This window comes from Lissotriton helveticus, chromosome 1_2, assembly GCF_964261635.1.
Source record: "Lissotriton helveticus chromosome 1_2, aLisHel1.1, whole genome shotgun sequence".
Classification (NCBI taxonomy): domain Eukaryota; kingdom Metazoa; phylum Chordata; class Amphibia; order Caudata; family Salamandridae; genus Lissotriton; species Lissotriton helveticus.
The window spans coordinates 151541328-151559202 of NC_136058.1; positions in this window are offsets into that span (position 1 = coordinate 151541328).

Genomic DNA, 17875 nt, shown 5'->3' on the forward strand with positions numbered 1-17875 from the left:
AGTGGTGGGCACTCTGATGCTGGGCAGTGGTGGGGACTCTGATGCTGGGCAGTGGTGGGCACTCTGATGCTGGGCACTCTGATGCTGGGCAGTGGTGGGCACTCTGATGCTGGGCACTCTGATGCTGGGCAGTGGTGGGCACTCTGATGCTGGGCAGTGGTGGGCACTCTGATGCTGGGCAGTGGTGGGCACTCTGATGCTGGGCACTCTGATGCTGGGCAGTGGTGGGCACTCTGATGCTGGGCACTCTGGTGCTGGGCAGTGGTGGGCACTCTGATGCTGGGCAGTGGTGGGCACTCTGATGCTGGGCACTCTGATGCTGGGCAGTGGTGGGCACTCTGATGCTGGGCACTCTGATGCTGGGCAGTGGTGGGGACTCTGATGCTGGGCAGTGGTGGGCACTCTGATGCTGGGCAGTGGTGGGGACTCTGATGCTGGGCAGTGGTGGGCACTCTGATGCTGGGCACTCTGATGCTGGGCAGTGGTGGGCACTCTGATGCTGGGCACTCTGATGCTGGGCAGTGGTGGGCACTCTGATGCTGGGCAGTGGTGGGCACTCTGATGCTGGGCAGTGGTGGGCACTCTGATGCTGGGCACTCTGATGCTGGGCAGTGGTGGGCACTCTGATGCTGGGCACTCTGATGCTGGGCAGTGGTGGGCACTCTGATGCTGGGCAGTGGTGGGCACTCTGATGCTGGGCACTCTGATGCTGGGCAGTGGTGGGCACTCTGATGCTGGGCACTCTGATGCTGGGCAGTGGTGGGCACTCTGATGCTGGGCACTCTGATGCTGGGCAGTGGTGGGCACTCTGATGCTGGGCACTCTGATGCTGGGCAGTGGTGGGCACTCTGATGCTGGGCAGTGGTGGGCACTCTGATGCTGGGCAGTGGTGGGGACTCTGATGCTGGGCAGTGGTGGGGACTCTGATGCTGGGCAGTGGTGGGCACTCTGATGCTGGGCAGTGGTGGGGACTCTGATGCTGGGCAGTGGTGGGCACTCTGATGCTGGGCACTCTGATGCTGGGCAGTGGTGGGCACTCTGATGCTGGGCACTCTGATGCTGGGCAGTGGTGGGCACTCTGATGCTGGGCAGTGGTGGGCACTCTGATGCTGGGCACTCTGATGCTGGGCAGTGGTGGGGACTCTGATGCTGGGCAGTGGTGGGGACTCTGATGCTGGGCAGTGGTGGGCACTCTGATGCTGGGCACTCTGATGCTGGGCAGTGGTGGGCACTCTGATGCTGGGCACTCTGATGCTGGGCAGTGGTGGGCACTCTGATGCTGGGCAGTGGTGGGCACTCTGATGCTGGGCACTCTGATGCTGGGCAGTGGTGGGCACTCTGATGCTGGGCACTCTGATGCTGGGCAGTGGTGGGCACTCTGATGCTGGGCAGTGGTGGGGACTCTGATGCTGGGCAGTGGTGGGCACTCTGATGCTGGGCAGTGGTGGGGACTCTGATGCTGGGCAGTGGTGGGCACTCTGATGCTGGGCACTCTGATGCTGGGCAGTGGTGGGCACTCTGATGCTGGGCACTCTGATGCTGGGCAGTGGTGGGCACTCTGATGCTGGGCAGTGGTGGGCACTCTGATGCTGGGCAGTGGTGGGCACTCTGATGCTGGGCACTCTGATGCTGGGCAGTGGTGGGCACTCTGATGCTGGGCACTCTGATGCTGGGCAGTGGTGGGCACTCTGATGCTGGGCAGTGGTGGGCACTCTGATGCTGGGCACTCTGATGCTGGGCAGTGGTGGGCACTCTGATGCTGGGCACTCTGATGCTGGGCAGTGGTGGGCACTCTGATGCTGGGCAGTGGTGGGCACTCTGATGCTGGGCACTCTGATGCTGGGCAGTGGTGGGGACTCTGATGCTGGGCAGTGGTGGGGACTCTGATGCTGGGCAGTGGTGGGCACTCTGATGCTGGGCACTCTGATGCTGGGCAGTGGTGGGCACTCTGATGCTGGGCACTCTGATGCTGGGCAGTGGTGGGGACTCTGATGCTGGGCAGTGGTGGGGACTCTGATGCTGGGCAGTGGTGGGGACTCTGATGCTGGGCAGTGGTGGGGACTCTGATGCTGGGCAGTGGTGGGCACTCTGATGCTGGGCACTCTGATGCTGGGCAGTGGTGGGCACTCTGATGCTGGGCAGTGGTGGGCACTCTGATGCTGGGCACTCTGATGCTGGGCAGTGGTGGGGACTCTGATGCTGGGCAGTGGTGGGGACTCTGATGCTGGGCAGTGGTGGGCACTCTGATGCTGGGCACTCTGATGCTGGGCAGTGGTGGGCACTCTGATGCTGGGCACTCTGATGCTGGGCAGTGGTGGGCACTCTGATGCTGGGCACTCTGATGCTGGGCACAGGTGGCCAGGGGGGGGTGTCTCAGACACACACTCTCATACTTACACATACAATTACTTAGCAGACGTATGTCCCACATGTCTATTGCACTGGTGTTGTGCGGTGAGCTGGATGACGTACATCGAGCTGGATGACGTACATGCAGCACGTATAACACTGGTGGAGTGCGGTGACGTACCGTACCCCGAAGTCGATGACGTAGGTGCGGTACGTCTCCGTATGACACTGGTGTTGTGCGGTGACGTACCGTACCCCGAGCTGGATGACGTACATGCGGCACGTATAACACTGGTGGAGTGCGGTGACGTACCGTACCCCGAAGTCGATGACGTAGGTGCGGTACGTCTCCGTATGACACTGGTGTTGTGCGGTGACGTACCGTACCCCGAGCTGGATGACGTACATGCGGCACGGTGCGGTACGTCTCCGTATGACACTGGTGTTGTGCGGTGACGTACCGTACCCCGAGCTGGATGACGTACATGCGGCACGTATAACACTGGTGGAGTGCGGTGACGTACCGTACCCCGAAGTCGATGACGTAGGTGCGGTACGTCTCCGTATGACACTGGTGTTGTGCGGTGACGTACCGTACCCCGAGCTGGATGACGTACATGCGGCACGTATAACACTAGTGGAGTGCGGTGACGTACCGTACCCCGAAGTCGATGACGTAGGTGCGGTACGTCTCCGTATGACACTGGTGTTGTGCGGGATTGTGTGGTGCAACGTACCCAGACATGACAGTCGTGCAATGGAGATGTGCTCGTATGGCAACACGTACAGGTATGTTGGTGTTCGTTGTACTCACCTTCTGCGCCGTCGTCGGTTTCTATATACGAGGTGGTGGGCGTACAGGATAGGGATGACACGGACGATGGCGTTCATGTCTTGCTTGTCGTGTACCGGGTGCCGGGTTTGACGGAGTGTGGGTTTACGGTAGTTTAGAGCTCTCGTAGCAAAAGAGCCGTACGGTGTGTGTTCGACACGGATCGTACTTCCTGGGTCGGAAGGCGCGGTCTATTTACGTACGGACGCAGCGTGGTGCGTCAGCCGACTGCAAATCGTACGGATTTTCGATTTGTACGGTGTTTTGTACGAGTCGTACGGAGCCACGCATTTATTTGTGATCGTACTTGCTGAATCGTACGGGGACGCCTACGGGTGCTATTCGTACGGGGAAAAACGCTCCGAACTGCAATTCGGAGCGCTTTTTACCGGATCGGAATCGACACCAATGTGTTGCATAGGGCGTACATGACCCCGGGTAGAATCAGGCGGTATTTTGTAGATGGGACTGTGACCTGTCCCCGATGTCCGGAAGAAGGGGCCGAGCTAGTGCACATGTTGTGGGCATGCCCGGCCCTGCGGGACTATTGGCAAGACGTTGGGGAGGTGCTGAATGAGGTGACTGAAAGATCACTCGAATATGGGCCAGCGGAATGTCTTTTGCACTGGTTTCCCCATACCCCCAAAAATAAACTCACGAGTAAGTTTATCGACATGGGACTGATGGTGGCTAAGAGGGAGATCACTAGAAACTGGAAGTCGAGAGTGGGGCCAACTCCGCGGAGGTGGCGGCAGGAATTTCTAAAATGGGCTACGGCTGACAGCACGCATAGGTACCAGCTTGCGCGCAGGACCCCCAGCCAAACAGCAGCTGACACTGCGACCTCATGGGAAGTAATGGTGCAGGCACTTAGGGACAGCGAGGCTGAAGACGAGGAGGGGGTCCCCGGGGCGGAAGGGGCGGAGGAGGCAAGCTGAGGCCCTAGGAGCAGCAGGTATGCAGGGGGTTTGATGCCAGCAATCCGGAAATAATCGCAGCGTGGCCTTAGACGGGGGGTGGTGTGAGGGATGGGATAGGGGGGGAGTTTTAGTTTTGCGCAGGGAATGGGAGTTGGGGATTAGCGCGTAGGTTAGTAGGACTATAAAAGTAGTCATGCACATAATCCGGACACTATCCACTCCTCAATATTGAACGTCAGGCAAGGATGAGCAGAGATAACAACGCCGCCCAACCCCCGGGTTGTGGGAATGACGGCTGTGTACTGATTGACGAAGCATATTGTGTATCTGCTGAATTTTATGATGCTACTTCTATATGTAATGACCTGCACAGGCATGACTACAATAAAAATTATTTAAAAAAAAAAAAATAACGCAGAAAGTATTTACAGTTGCAGCTTTTCGCAGCTGTTTAAAAGCGTATTGTTGACATTCAAATGTATGTGAACGTATTTAAATTGGATTTAATGTAGGCATTCAAAAAAATGCACCTGGTGAGATGAAAAGAGCAAAAAAGTATGTTTGGGAACAGAGTGAAATAATTATTTAAGGTATTTTAGATACAAGTGTATCAACCAGAGACTTCGGAAAAGTAAAATTCTTACTTTCAAGTAACTAGAACAATCACCATTTTCAAGTAAACTACTGTGGTTACTTGGAGTCAGAAATTGTGAGGTCGACACACATTTTTGTCGTCTGAAATTTCGGATCAGGCTCTGGCTCTTAGAATTCTATTGCTGGGGACGCTACGAAGAACACTGGGAAAAAAATCATGCATTGGGTGGCTGAAGCATAGGAAAAAACTTTGGTGGGTGTTGGCTTAATTTTCATCTCTGATTGGCTGTGTACTCCCCCACCCATAAAAGTATATTTACACCGGGCTGAGGTGGCGTCAGAACTAGAAGGTGCAGAAGGAGTCTGTTAGTAACTGGGAACTGTACTCCAGCTCTACCTAAGCACCCTTTAGATGCACTCCACTACGAAGGCGGGGTTGAAGAACTGTAATCTTCATTCTCAGGGGTCTCACTAATATAAAAGAACTTGGCACAGAAGCTGAAATATGAACAGACATCTTTATTAAACTTAATTAAGTGAGACTATGTCACACAGAAGCCTTTAGCAACTGAATGAGGCAGTCTAAAGAGTATAAAACACAGAGGCCTTTTATATGCTTAGGGTTACAACTCAGCATAAAAGAAAGGGGCAGTCCTAGCTTCTGCAAGCATGCAAAATATCTAATATGGACATACAAGATCTGCAAAATATTAGCCAATAGAAAAACATCATGTAACCAGAATGTCCCCCTTACATCGTGTTTCTGCCCAACCCATAAGCCAGTCAATTACAGCACTTATAGGTCAATCAGTAATGGCAGAACATGTCTGTATGCAGTTAGGCCAGCTGGTGTCTGAGATTGATTTCAAAGCAAGGACAGAGGGGGGTTTTCAACACGTTGCAGTCCAAAGGGCAGAGACACTTCATGAATAGAGCAGCCTGTGTAAAGACAACGCAAATTGATGACAAATGTAAGATGGAGTCAAAATTAAAAAACCTCAGACCCTCCTTTTGCCATTACACAGGCAAATCCTAAAATTATTTTGCAAACATTATGTATTTCAGTAACTATTGACAATGCCAATAAAACAATATTAATCAGTCTCCAAACACCCATTCTATGCAATCGCACGGGAAATACCCAGAGTCCGTCCAAGCCTCTCTGGCAGGCTTCTATTGTCCATCAAAATCTGTTTCTGTTGTTTTCTTCCGCATGGGCCTCTTCATTCAGGCCTTTCATGAAAATGATGTTTCTCAGTATGCGTTGGAGTGCCTTCCTGGCAAATACTCACAGCTCACTTGAAAGTCTCAATGTCTCAATGCAGTGCACCAATATTTCCTGTGCTGCAGGCACTACAGATAGTGTGCTCTTCATTGATCATGATACAGAAAAGGGGGTGGTGATGAACAGAGTGTCTGAATTAAGCAGACCACTCTTACCCAGTCCAAAGATCAGGGCTTGATCCATCACCGTTATTTATCTCACTGCCCCATCCCAGCTCAGAACCTGGCTATATGCAAATTAGTCTGTCCCTGGCCCAGTGCATCATGGGAACAGGGCAGACCAAACTACCAAGCCAATTCTTCACCAGAAAGGAGACAAGCTACCGGGGACCGGTTTCTGGCATTTCAGCCTCTTCGGCCCGGCTTGCTTGAATCCTGATGGAGCAGTGAGAAAGGGACTCATGTCTGAGTATACCCTGCCACACCTATAGTGGCCAAAAACGATACAGAAAAGGGGGTGGTGATGAACAGAGTGTCTGAATTAAGCAGACCACTCTTACCCAGTCCAAAGATCAGGGCTTGATCCATCACCGTTATTTATCTCACTGCCCCATCCCAGCTCAGAACCTGGCTATATGCAAATTAGTCTGTCCCTGGCCCAGTGCATCATGGGAACAGGGCAGACCAAACTACCAAGCCAATTCTTCACCAGAAAGGAGACAAGCTACCGGGGACCGGTTTCTGGCATTTCAGCCTCTTCGGCCCGGCTTGCTTGAATCCTGATGGAGCAGTGAGAAAGGGACTCATGTCTGAGTATACCCTGCCACACCTATAGTGGCCAAAAACGATACAGAAAAGGGGGTGGTGATGAACAGAGTGTCTGAATTAAGCAGACCACTCTTACCCAGTCCAAAGATCAGGGCTTGATCCATCACCGTTATTTATCTCACTGCCCCATCCCAGCTCAGAACCTGGCTATATGCAAATTAGTCTGTCCCTGGCCCAGTGCATCATGGGAACAGGGCAGACCAAACTACCAAGCCAATTCTTCACCAGAAAGGAGACAAGCTACCGGGGACCGGTTTCTGGCATTTCAGCCTCTTCGGCCCGGCTTGCTTGAATCCTGATGGAGCAGTGAGAAAGGGACTCATGTCTGAGTATACCCTGCCACACCTATAGTGGCCAAAAACGATACAGAAAAGGGGGTGGTGATGAACAGAGTGTCTGAATTAAGCAGACCACTCTTACCCAGTCCAAAGATCAGGGCTTGATCCATCACCATTATTTATCTCACTGCCCCATCCCAGCTCAGAACCTGGCTATATGCAAATTAGTCTGTCCCTGGCCCAGTGCATCATGGGAACAGGGCAGACCAAACTACCAAGCCAATTCTTCACCAGAAAGGAGACAAGCTACCGGGGACCGGTTTCTGGCATTTCAGCCTCTTCGGCCCGGCTTGCTTGAATCCTGATGGAGCAGTGAGAAAGGGACTCATGTCTGAGTATACCCTGCCACACCTATAGTGGCCAAAAACGATACAGAAAAGGGGGTGGTGATGAACAGAGTGTCTGAATTAAGCAGACCACTCTTACCCAGTCCAAAGATCAGGGCTTGATCCATCACCGTTATTTATCTCACTGCCCCATCCCAGCTCAGAACCTGGCTATATGCAAATTAGTCTGTCCCTGGCCCAGTGCATCATGGGAACAGGGCAGACCAAACTACCAAGCCAATTCTTCACCAGAAAGGAGACAAGCTACCGGGGACCGGTTTCTGGCATTTCAGCCTCTTCGGCCCGGCTTGCTTGAATCCTGATGGAGCAGTGAGAAAGGGACTCATGTCTGAGTATACCCTGCCACACCTATAGTGGCCAAAAACGATACAGAAAAGGGGGTGGTGATGAACAGAGTGTCTGAATTAAGCAGACCACTCTTACCCAGTCCAAAGATCAGGGCTTGATCCATCACCGTTATTTATCTCACTGCCCCATCCCAGCTCAGAACCTGGCTATATGCAAATTAGTCTGTCCCTGGCCCAGTGCATCATGGGAACGGGGCAGACCAAACTACCAAGCCAATTCTTCACCAGAAAGGAGACAAGCTACCGGGGACCGGTTTCTGGCATTTCAGCCTCTTCGGCCCGGCTTGCTTGAATCCTGATGGAGCAGTGAGAAAGGGACTCATGTCTGAGTATACCCTGCCACACCTATAGTGGCCAAAAACGATACAGAAAAGGGGGTGGTGATGAACAGAGTATCTGAATTAAGCAGACCACTCTTACCCAGTCCAAAGATCAGGGCTTGATCCATCACCGTTATTTATCTCACTGCCCCATCCCAGCTCAGAACCTGGCTATATGCAAATTAGTCTGTCCCTGGCCCAGTGCATCATGGGAACAGGGCAGACCAAACTACCAAGCCAATTCTTCACCAGAAAGGAGACAAGCTACCGGGGACCGGTTTCTGGCATTTCAGCCTCTTCGGCCCGGCTTGCTTGAATCCTGATGGAGCAGTGAGAAAGGGACTCATGTCTGAGTATACCCTGCCACACCTATAGTGGCCAAAAACGATACAGAAAAGGGGGTGGTGATGAACAGAGTGTCTGAATTAAGCAGACCACTCTTACCCAGTCCAAAGATCAGGGCTTGATCCATCACCGTTATTTATCTCACTGCCCCATCCCAGCTCAGAACCTGGCTATATGCAAATTAGTCTGTCCCTGGCCCAGTGCATCATGGGAACAGGGCAGACCAAACTACCAAGCCAATTCTTCACCAGAAAGGGGACAAGCTACCGGGGACCGGTTTCTGGCATTTCAGCCTCTTCGGCCCGGCTTGCTTGAATCCTGATGGAGCAGTGAGAAAGGGACTCATGTCTGAGTATACCCTGCCACACCTATAGTGGCCAAAAACGATACAGAAAAGGGGGTGGTGATGAACAGAGTGTCTGAATTAAGCAGACCACTCTTACCCAGTCCAAAGATCAGGGCTTGATCCATCACCGTTATTTATATCACTGCCCCATCCCAGCTCAGAACCTGGCTATATGCAAATTAGTCTGTCCCTGGCCCAGTGCATCATGGGAACAGGGCAGACCAAACTACCAAGCCAATTCTTCACCAGAAAGGAGACAAGCTACCGGGGACCGGTTTCTGGCATTTCAGCCTCTTCGGCCCGACTTGCTTGAATCCTGATGGAGCAGTGAGAAAAGGACTCATGTCTGAGTATACCCTGCCACACCTATAGTGGCCAAAAACGATACAGAAAAGGGGGTGGTGATGAACAGAGTGTCTGAATTAAGCAGACCACTCTTACCCAGTCCAAAGATCAGGGCTTGATCCATCACCGTTATTTATCTCACTGCCCCATCCCAGCTCAGAACCTGGCTATATGCAAATTAGTCTGTCCCTGGCCCAGTGCATCATGGGAACAGGGCAGACCAAACTACCAAGCCAATTCTTCACCAGAAAGGGGACAAGCTACCGGGGACCGGTTTCTGGCATTTCAGCCTCTTCGGCCCGGCTTGCTTGAATCCTGATGGAGCAGTGAGAAAGGGACTCATGTCTGAGTATACCCTGCCACACCTATAGTGGCCAAAAACGATACAGAAAAGGGGGTGGTGATGAACAGAGTGTCTGAATTAAGCAGACCACTCTTACCCAGTCCAAAGATCAGGGCTTGATCCATCACCGTTATTTATCTCACTGCCCCATCCCAGCTCAGAACCTGGCTATATGCAAATTAGTCTGTCCCTGGCCCAGTGCATCATGGGAACAGGGCAGACCAAACTACCAAGCCAATTCTTCACCAGAAAGGAGACAAGCTACCGGGGACCGGTTTCTGGCATTTCAGCCTCTTCGGCCCGACTTGCTTGAATCCTGATGGAGCAGTGAGAAAAGGACTCATGTCTGAGTATACCCTGCCACACCTATAGTGGCCAAAAACGATACAGAAAAGGGGGTGGTGATGAACAGAGTGTCTGAATTAAGCAGACCACTCTTACCCAGTCCAAAGATCAGGGCTTGATCCATCACCGTTATTTATCTCACTGCCCCATCCCAGCTCAGAACCTGGCTATATGCAAATTAGTCTGTCCCTGGCCCAGTGCATCATGGGAACAGGGCAGACCAAACTACCAAGCCAATTCTTCACCAGAAAGGAGACAAGCTACCGGGGACCGGTTTCTGGCATTTCAGCCTCTTCGGCCCGGCTTGCTTGAATCCTGATGGAGCAGTGAGAAAGGGACTCATGTCTGAGTATACCCTGCCACACCTATAGTGGCCAAAAACGATACAGAAAAGGGGGTGGTGATGAACAGAGTGTCTGAATTAAGCAGACCACTCTTACCCAGTCCAAAGATCAGGGTTGATCCATCACCGTTATTTATCTCACTGCCCCATCCCAGCTCAGAACCTGGCTATATGCAAATTAGTCTGTCCCTGGCCCAGTGCATCATGGGAACAGGGCAGACCAAACTACCAAGCCAATTCTTCACCAGAAAGGAGACAAGCTACCGGGGACCGGTTTCTGGCATTTCAGCCTCTTCGGCCCGGCTTGCTTGAATCCTGATGGAGCAGTGAGAAAGGGACTCATGTCTGAGTATACCCTGCCACACCTATAGTGGCCAAAAACGATACAGAAAAGGGGGTGGTGATGAACAGAGTGTCTGAATTAAGCAGACCACTCTTACCCAGTCCAAAGATCAGGGCTTGATCCATCACCGTTATTTATCTCACTGCCCCATCCCAGCTCAGAACCTGGCTATATGCAAATTAGTCTGTCCCTGGCCCAGTGCATCATGGGAACAGGGCAGACCAAACTACCAAGCCAATTCTTCACCAGAAAGGACACAAGCTACCGGGGACCGGTTTCTGGCATTTCAGCCTCTTCGGCCCGGCTTGCTTGAATCCTGATGGAGCAATGAGAAAAGGACTCATGTCTGAGTATACCCTGCCACACCTATAGTGGCCAAAAACGATACAGAAAAGGGGGTGGTGATGAACAGAGTGTCTGAATTAAGCAGACCACTCTTACCCAATCCAAAGATCAGGGCTTGATCCATCACCGTTATTTATCTCACTGCCCCATCCCAGCTCAGAACCTGGCTATATGCAAATTAGTCTGTCCCTGGCCCAGTGCATCATGGGAACAGGGCAGACCAAACTACCAAGCCAATTCTTCACCAGAAAGGAGACAAGCTACCGGGGACCGGTTTCTAGCATTTCAGCCTCTTCGGCCCGGCTTGCTTGAATCCTGATGGAGCAGTGAGAAAGGGACTCATGTCTGAGTATACCCTGCCACACCTATAGTGGCCAAAAACGATACAGTAAAGGGGGTGGTGATGAACAGAGTGTCTGAATTAAGCAGACCACTCTTACCCAGTCCAAAGATCAGGGCTTGATCCATCACCGTTATTTATCTCACTGCCCCATCCCAGCTCAGAACCTGGCTATATGCAAATTAGTCTGTCCCTGGCCCAGTGCATCATGGGAACAGGGCAGACCAAACTACCAAGCCAATTCTTCACCAGAAAGGAGACAAGCTACCGGGGACCGGTTTCTGGCATTTCAGCCTCTTCGGCCCGGCTTGCTTGAATCCTGATGGAGCAGTGAGAAAGGGACTCATGTCTGAGTATACCCTGCCACACCTATAGTGGCCAAAAACGATACAGAAAAGGGGGTGGTGATGAACAGAGTGTCTGAATTAAGCAGACCACTCTTACCCAGTCCAAAGATCAGGGTTGATCCATCACCGTTATTTATCTCACTGCCCCATCCCAGCTCAGAACCTGGCTATATGCAAATTAGTCTGTCCCTGGCCCAGTGCATCATGGGAACAGGGCAGACCAAACTACCAAGCCAATTCTTCACCAGAAAGGAGACAAGCTACCGGGGACCGGTTTCTGGCAGTTCAGCCTCTTCGGCCCGGCTTGCTTGAATCCTGATGGAGCAGTGAGAAAGGGACTCATGTCTGAGTATACCCTGCCACACCTATAGTGGCCAAAAACGATACAGAAAAGGGGGTGGTGATGAACAGAGTGTCTGAATTAAGCAGACCACTCTTACCCAGTCCAAAGATCAGGGCTTGATCCATCACCGTTATTTATCTCACTGCCCCATCCCAGCTCAGAACCTGGCTATATGCAAATTAGTCTGTCCCTGGCCCAGTGCATCATGGGAACAGGGCAGACCAAACTACCAAGCCAATTCTTCACCAGAAAGGACACAAGCTACCGGGGACCGGTTTCTGGCATTTCAGCCTCTTCGGCCCGGCTTGCTTGAATCCTGATGGAGCAATGAGAAAAGGACTCATGTCTGAGTATACCCTGCCACACCTATAGTGGCCAAAAACGATACAGAAAAGGGGGTGGTGATGAACAGAGTGTCTGAATTAAGCAGACCACTCTTACCCAGTCCAAAGATCAGGGCTTGATCCATCACCATTATTTATCTCACTGCCCCATCCCAGCTCAGAACCTGGCTATATGCAAATTAGTCTGTCCCTGGCCCAGTGCATCATGGGAACAGGGCAGACCAAACTACCAAGCCAATTCTTCACCAGAAAGGAGACAAGCTACCGGGGACCGGTTTCTAGCATTTCAGCCTCTTCGGCCCGGCTTGCTTGAATCCTGATGGAGCAGTGAGAAAGGGACTCATGTCTGAGTATACCCTGCCACACCTATAGTGGCCAAAAACGATACAGTAAAGGGGGTGGTGATGAACAGAGTGTCTGAATTAAGCAGACCACTCTTACCCAGTCCAAAGATCAGGGCTTGATCCATCACCGTTATTTATCTCACTGCCCCATCCCAGCTCAGAACCTGGCTATATGCAAATTAGTCTGTCCCTGGCCCAGTGCATCATGGGAACAGGGCAGACCAAACTACCAAGCCAATTCTTCACCAGAAAGGAGACAAGCTACCGGGGACCGGTTTCTGGCATTTCAGCCTCTTCGGCCCGGCTTGCTTGAATCCTGATGGAGCAGTGAGAAAGGGACTCATGTCTGAGTATACCCTGCCACACCTATAGTGGCCAAAAACGATACAGAAAAGGGGGTGGTGATGAACAGAGTGTCTGAATTAAGCAGACCACTCTTACCCAGTCCAAATATCAGGGCTTGATCCATCACCGTTATTTATCTCACTGCCCCATCCCAGCTCAGAACCTGGCTATATGCAAATTAGTCTGTCCCTGGCCCAGTGCATCATGGGAACAGGGCAGACCAAACTACCAAGCCAATTCTTCACCAGAAAGGAGACAAGCTACCGGGGACCGGTTTCTGGCATTTCAGCCTCTTCGGCCCGGCTTGCTTGAATCCTGATGGAGCAGTGAGAAAGGGACTCATGTCTGAGTATACCCTGCCACACCTATAGTGGCCAAAAACGATACAGAAAAGGGGGTGGTGATGAACAGAGTGTCTGAATTAAGCAGACCACTCTTACCCAGTCCAAAGATCAGGGCTTGATCCATCACCGTTATTTATCTCACTGCCCCATCCCAGCTCAGAACCTGGCTATATGCAAATTAGTCTGTCCCTGGCCCAGTGCATCATGGGAACAGGGCAGACCAAACTACCAAGCCAATTCTTCACCAGAAAGGAGACAAGCTACCGGGGACCGGTTTCTGGCATTTCAGCCTCTTCGGCCCGGCTTGCTTGAATCCTGATGGAGCAGTGAGAAAGGGACTCATGTCTGAGTATACCCTGCCACACCTATAGTGGCCAAAAACGATACAGAAAAGGGGGTGGTGATGAACAGAGTGTCTGAATTAAGCAGACCACTCTTACCCAGTCCAAAGATCAGGGCTTGATCCATCACCGTTATTTATCTCACTGCCCCATCCCAGCTCAGAACCTGGCTATATGCAAATTAGTCTGTCCCTGGCCCAGTGCATCATGGGAACAGGGCAGACCAAACTACCAAGCCAATTCTTCACCAGAAAGGAGACAAGCTACCGGGGACCGGTTTCTGGCATTTCAGCCTCTTCGGCCCGGCTTGCTTGAATCCTGATGGAGCAGTGAGAAAGGGACTCATGTCTGAGTATACCCTGCCACACCTATAGTGGCCAAAAACGATACAGAAAAGGGGGTGGTGATGAACAGAGTGTCTGAATTAAGCAGACCACTCTTACCCAGTCCAAAGATCAGGGCTTGATCCATCACCGTTATTTATCTCACTGCCCCATCCCAGCTCAGAACCTGGCTATATGCAAATTAGTCTGTCCCTGGCCCAGTGCATCATGGGAACAGGGCAGACCAAACTACCAAGCCAATTCTTCACCAGAAAGGAGACAAGCTACCGGGGACCGGTTTCTGGCATTTCAGCCTCTTCGGCCCGGCTTGCTTGAATCCTGATGGAGCAGTGAGAAAGGGACTCATGTCTGAGTATACCCTGCCACACCTATAGTGGCCAAAAACGATACAGAAAAGGGGGTGGTGATGAACAGAGTGTCTGAATTAAGCAGACCACTCTTACCCAGTCCAAAGATCAGGGCTTGATCCATCACCGTTATTTATCTCACTGCCCCATCCCAGCTCAGAACCTGGCTATATGCAAATTAGTCTGTCCCTGGCCCAGTGCATCATGGGAACAGGGCAGACCAAACTACCAAGCCAATTCTTCACCAGAAAGGAGACAAGCTACCGGGGACCGGTTTCTGGCATTTCAGCCTCTTCGGCCCGGCTTGCTTGAATCCTGATGGAGCAGTGAGAAAGGGACTCATGTCTGAGTATACCCTGCCACACCTATAGTGGCCAAAAACGATACAGAAAAGGGGGTGGTGATGAACAGAGTGTCTGAATTAAGCAGACCACTCTTACCCAGTCCAAAGATCAGGGCTTGATCCATCACCGTTATTTATCTCACTGCCCCATCCCAGCTCAGAACCTGGCTATATGCAAATTAGTCTGTCCCTGGCCCAGTGCATCATGGGAACAGGGCAGACCAAACTACCAAGCCAATTCTTCACCAGAAAGGAGACAAGCTACCGGGGACCGGTTTCTGGCATTTCAGCCTCTTCGGCCCGGCTTGCTTGAATCCTGATGGAGCAGTGAGAAAGGGACTCATGTCTGAGTATACCCTGCCACACCTATAGTGGCCAAAAACGATACAGAAAAGGGGGTGGTGATGAACAGAGTGTCTGAATTAAGCAGACCACTCTTACCCAGTCCAAAGATCAGGGCTTGATCCATCACCGTTATTTATCTCACTGCCCCATCCCAGCTCAGAACCTGGCTATATGCAAATTAGTCTGTCCCTGGCCCAGTGCATCATGGGAACAGGGCAGACCAAACTACCAAGCCAATTCTTCACCAGAAAGGAGACAAGCTACCGGGGACCGGTTTCTGGCATTTCAGCCTCTTCGGCCCGGCTTGCTTGAATCCTGATGGAGCAGTGAGAAAGGGACTCATGTCTGAGTATACCCTGCCACACCTATAGTGGCCAAAAACGATACAGAAAAGGGGGTAGTGATGAACAGAGTGTCTGAATTAAGCAGACCACTCTTACCCAGTCCAAAGATCAGGGCTTGATCCATCACCGTTATTTATCTCACTGCCCCATCCCAGCTCAGAACCTGGCTATATGCAAATTAGTCTGTCCCTGGCCCAGTGCATCATGGGAACAGGGCAGACCAAACTACCAAGCCAATTCTTCACCAGAAAGGAGACAAGCTACCGGGGACCGGTTTCTGGCATTTCAGCCTCTTCGGCCCGGCTTGCTTGAATCCTGATGGAGCAGTGAGAAAAGGACTCATGTCTGAGTATACCCTGCCACACCTATAGTGGCCAAAAACGATACAGAAAAGGGGGTGGTGATGAACAGAGTGTCTGAATTAAGCAGACCACTCTTACCCAGTCCAAAGATCAGGGCTTGATCCATCACCGTTATTTATCTCACTGCCCCATCCCAGCTCAGAACCTGGCTATATGCAAATTAGTCTGTCCCTGGCCCAGTGCATCATGGGAACAGGGCAGACCAAACTACCAAGCCAATTCTTCACCAGAAAGGAGACAAGCTACCGGGGACCGGTTTCTAGCATTTCAGCCTCTTCGGCCCGGCTTGCTTGAATCCTGATGGAGCAGTGAGAAAGGGACTCATGTCTGAGTATACCCTGCCACACCTATAGTGGCCAAAAACGATACAGAAAAGGGGGTGGTGATGAACAGAGTGTCTGAATTAAGCAGACCACTTTTACCCAGTCCAAAGATCAGGGCTTGATCCATCACCGTTATTTATCTCACTGCCCCATCCCAGCTCAGAACCTGGCTATATGCAAATTAGTCTGTCCCTGGCCCAGTGCATCATGGGAACAGGGCAGACCAAACTACCAAGCCAATTCTTCACCAGAAAGGAGACAAGCTACCGGGGACCGGTTTCTGGCATTTCAGCCTCTTCGGCCCGGCTTGCTTGAATCCTGATGGAGCAGTGAGAAAGGGACTCGTGTCTGAGTATACCCTGCCACACCTATAGTGGCCAAAAACGATACAGAAAAGGGGGTGGTGATGAACAGAGTGTCTGAATTAAGCAGACCACTCTTACCCAGTCCAAAGATCAGGGCTTGATCCATCACCGTTATTTATCCCCCTGCCCCATCCCAGCTCAGAACCTGGCTATATGCAAATTAGTCTGTCCCTGGCCCAGTGCATCATGGGAACAGGGCAGACCAAACTACCAAGCCAATTCTTCACCAGAAAGGAGACAAGCTACCGGGGACCGGTTTCTGGCATTTCAGCCTCTTCGGCCCGGCTTGCTTGAATCCTGATGGAGCAGTGAGAAAGGGACTCATGTCTGAGTACACCCTGCCACACCTATAGTGGCCAAAAACGATACAGAAAAGGGGGTGGTGATGAACAGAGTGTCTGAATTAAGCAGACCACTCTTACCCAGTCCAAAGATCAGGGCTTGATCCATCACCGTTATTTATCTCACTGCCCCATCCCAGCTCAGAACCTGGCTATATGCAAATTAGTCTGTCCCTGGCCCAGTGCATCATGGGAACAGGGCAGACCAAACTACCAAGCCAATTCTTCACCAGAAAGGAGACAAGCTACCGGGGACCGGTTTCTAGCATTTCAGCCTCTTCGGCCCGGCTTGCTTGAATCCTGATGGAGCAGTGAGAAAGGGACTCATGTCTGAGTATACCCTGCCACACCTATAGTGGCCAAAAACGATACAGAAAAGGGGGTGGTGATGAACAGAGTGTCTGAATTAAGCAGACCACTTTTACCCAGTCCAAAGATCAGGGCTTGATCCATCACCGTTATTTATCTCACTGCCCCATCCCAGCTCAGAACCTGGCTATATGCAAATTAGTCTGTCCCTGGCCCAGTGCATCATGGGAACAGGGCAGACCAAACTACCAAGCCAATTCTTCACCAGAAAGGAGACAAGCTACCGGGGACCGGTTTCTGGCATTTCAGCCTCTTCGGCCCGGCTTGCTTGAATCCTGATGGAGCAGTGAGAAAGGGACTCGTGTCTGAGTATACCCTGCCACACCTATAGTGGCTAAAAACGATACAGAAAAGGGGGTGGTGATGAACAGAGTGTCTGAATTAAGCAGACCACTCTTACCCAGTCCAAAGATCAGGGCTTGATCCATCACCGTTATTTATCCCCCTGCCCCATCCCAGCTCAGAACCTGGCTATATGCAAATTAGTCTGTCCCTGGCCCAGTGCATCATGGGAACAGGGCAGACCAAACTACCAAGCCAATTCTTCACCAGAAAGGAGACAAGCTACCGGGGACCGGTTTCTGGCATTTCAGCCTCTTCGGCCCGGCTTGCTTGAATCCTGATGGAGCAGTGAGAAAGGGACTCATGTCTGAGTATACCCTGCCACACCTATAGTGGCCAAAAACGATACAGAAAAGGGGGTGGTGATGAACAGAGTGTCTGAATTAAGCAGACCCCTCTTACCCAGTCCAAAGATCAGGGCTTGATCCATCACCGTTATTTATCTCAC